Source organism: Leguminivora glycinivorella, chromosome 2, assembly GCF_023078275.1.
Source record: "Leguminivora glycinivorella isolate SPB_JAAS2020 chromosome 2, LegGlyc_1.1, whole genome shotgun sequence".
NCBI classification, from domain to species: Eukaryota; Metazoa; Arthropoda; class Insecta; order Lepidoptera; family Tortricidae; genus Leguminivora; species Leguminivora glycinivorella.
This window is the reverse complement of record NC_062972.1, coordinates 20,360,932-20,363,987: the sequence shown is the minus strand read 5'-3', so window position 1 is coordinate 20,363,987 and position 3,056 is coordinate 20,360,932. Positions and strand designations below refer to the sequence as shown.

General features: G+C 37.0%; 1 long non-coding RNA gene across 1 annotated transcript; it reads left to right on the top strand.

Moving 5' to 3' along the window:
* The first annotated feature begins 292 nt into the window (after window positions 1-292).
* Window positions 293-2,791, top strand: LOC125237235. Its single transcript, XR_007178308.1, has 2 exons — window positions 293-701; window positions 2,523-2,791. It is a non-coding gene; the product is annotated as an uncharacterized LOC125237235 (long non-coding RNA).
* Window positions 2,792-3,056: the final 265 nt, after the last annotated feature.

Below are 3,056 nucleotides of genomic sequence, written 5' to 3'. Positions count from 1 at the left end.
ACGGTATACGTATTATTAATTTGTGTTTCCAACAAATAATCAAAGATTTACATTAAAAGCAGTTTAAAAAAATACCTACACAATTTTACATAATCCAACATTCGGAAGTACCTTTCACCAGAACCCCAAAAGCGGCGGTTTTTTTTTCTTAAAGATTATGTTTAAAAGAGCCCCCTTGTTGTTTACGTGTATTGATTTTAACAGCAAGCCAACGTGTTGTTTTCTTTTTAATTTGTGATTTTTTTGTGAGAAGGGCATTTTCACGAGAAGAATTAAGTACTGTAACGTAGTTACGTTACGTAACCTCGGTTACCTGTTATTGAAAAATAATTCGTTAATTAAATGGCTTATTTTATTATAATCATATAAATTTTAAAAATGTACGTACTAAATAATCGTACATTATTACTGTTTATTTGTAACGGCTGTTGCTATCTGCATCGCGCTGTACTTTGACAACTCTTTCTTGTCAAACGTATACCGGTTGGCTGCGTCCCTTTCCCCCGCGGACCCTCTCTCCGCGCGGAGACGCGCCTCAGCCGAGCGGTCAGTCAGATTTAGCTATCAGTCGCCGGCGCACGCTCGCTTGCCTTGCGCAGTGACTATCGTGTGGCCGGCGACAAATGATTAATATTTTAATAGATATCTGTATCGTTTAATATCTTCAAATGTAAATGAGTAGTGTTTAAATCCCCAATTGGGTAAGTGTTGAACTTTTTAAATGTCGTTAGGAAGCAAGTTAAATTTGAATGTGTGCTTAACGGTTATTTTCCGTTATGTTGTAACGAACTTTCCTTTGTTTGATTTTTCAGATTGCTTTAGTGTAGTGTACTTAAAGGCTTATTGTCGCTTGAAACCCTTATAATGCTAATGTTAATGTAATTTTCCATAATTTAGAACAGCATTAGAATTGTAATTTTCGAATCAGTGTTTAACTATTGACTGCTTATTGTGTAAGCTCCGTCTGACTGTGACATTATAACATCACCAAGGCATTCATACCACTAAATATCACGCAGTACTTTCTCTTCCGCTTCTGCGCTTCTATTTCTTCAGGCCAGTCACAGTCAGCGGGGTCGTTCCGTGGATTTATACTTAGACGGATTTAACCCATTCAGGGCCAGCAACTCAGCCTATGAGTCATGGTGGAACAGTTCCGCAGGGCCGATGACTCGCATGTGAGTCCTGAATAAATTCTGATTTAAACATAAACAAAACGTAATATAACGTAATAATGTAAGTATAGTTTGAGCTAACAACCATTTTCATAAGGTAATAATGAAAAAAACATTCTAAACATGTTTTTTTTTAGTGAAATGGGGTCGAGAATATTCAAGTTTGGTTTACTATAAGTGTAATATAGTCAATATTCTGAAATTCGAGATACATACGTGTTCCAAGCAAATGGATGAATCCACATTTCAAAAATATTAATAATATATATATGCCTGAAGTTATAGACCCGACTCAAGGTATGGGTCACCGTGGCCTGGCGCTACTTGTAAAATCTACACATATTTTCATAGCACGCAAAAATAAACTTTATTGCATTGTTTTAAAGCTTATTTCATGACGAAATTCGTTGCAAATTGTACCATTTTACAACGGATAACTGTTTGGATGGCAGCAAGCAACATTTCTAAGAACCAAACTTATTACCATGCTATAGTTTTTGTTTCATTACAAAAACAGGGCGGCTTAAACAGTCACAAACTAAATAGTAATTATTGTATTATCATAAAAGTGTGTGACAAATATTTACAAGACAAGTTTTTTTCTAAACATTTGCGTGGTGTTTATAACAGTTTTTAAGTGCTCTATTGTTTCTATTATAATGACGTTTACCAAAACAAAGATCATGACAGGCCACATGTAAGATTATCGGTGACACTTGGCCAATAAACAAAGAATGCACCTGAGCGGCGGCGGATTAAGCGGTCGTCTCATCTTTCACGTGGTATTTTTGACAAAAACTCAAGAAATTAAATATTAGGATGTATTTTAGAGTAATATGGGAAATTCTATTTAGTCATGATTTATTCGTTGGCGACTTTATACTCGACGCAGTGCTCTTCAGTGATTTCGTATTTTGTGATTTTTGTGACCTTGGCTATGGATGACTAGAAATATACATAATCACGCGCTAAGTTGCGGAATTTCATTATAAATATTTTTCAAATACTTTTCTGAACCGTATTATTAATTAATTATATGAGAATAACAGCATCCTCTTGACAATCATATATTTCTGGTCAGACTATAAAATGTTAATTCTTACAAATAGCAACAAATTAGTAAATACATTTATTTTGAATATGAACAGAAAACAGTTGGTTCGTAAAAATGTTGCATAAGATTGTTCAACTGGCCGGATTCATAAGCGGCAATTTATTTTGCGTTCGCGCCAGGCCAGAGACCCATGAGCTGAGTCACGCGTTTTAGCTAAAAACGGTTTGTATGGTGGCACGGCGTGATGTGTACGCTCGACAGTCCTTGGCCATGAATGGGTTAAACAATTCCAGGGTGCTATGGTACGGGTGATCACCGGCCATGAGACCACCATCACGCTGACTCCAAGGACCTGGTGCTGACCCTGGCAGTCACGGCTGACGTTCTTCAGCACTCCGTCACTTCACCGACATAGCGGAGCCAGGGAAGTACTAGCGTGTGGGCTACAGCTGCTTTCTTAATCCGGGAGTAGAATTAATCAGACGGTTAACGGACTTTGACCCTTCGACGATTGTTTCGAATGCTTGCGACGGTTTAAGCGGAATAAATTTGTGAAGTGAGATCTTTTGTTTAATTTACTACTTCCCCGCCTTTAAACGTAGCAGTACCTACCAAAAATATTTTTCTAAGGTAGGTAAATTTTGTGTTTTTCCTACTCAAAATCACGAGCCCTTTTGAACTAAGACAAAAAAAGGAACCCAAAATGTTATTTGGCAGCCTTTCCACTTTCTAACCGCTATACATACTTACTACAAAGTGTTTGAAAAATGGTAACGAAGTAAAAAAAACCCCAAAAATTGGGACGCTTTTTTTACCTAGCAGGATCA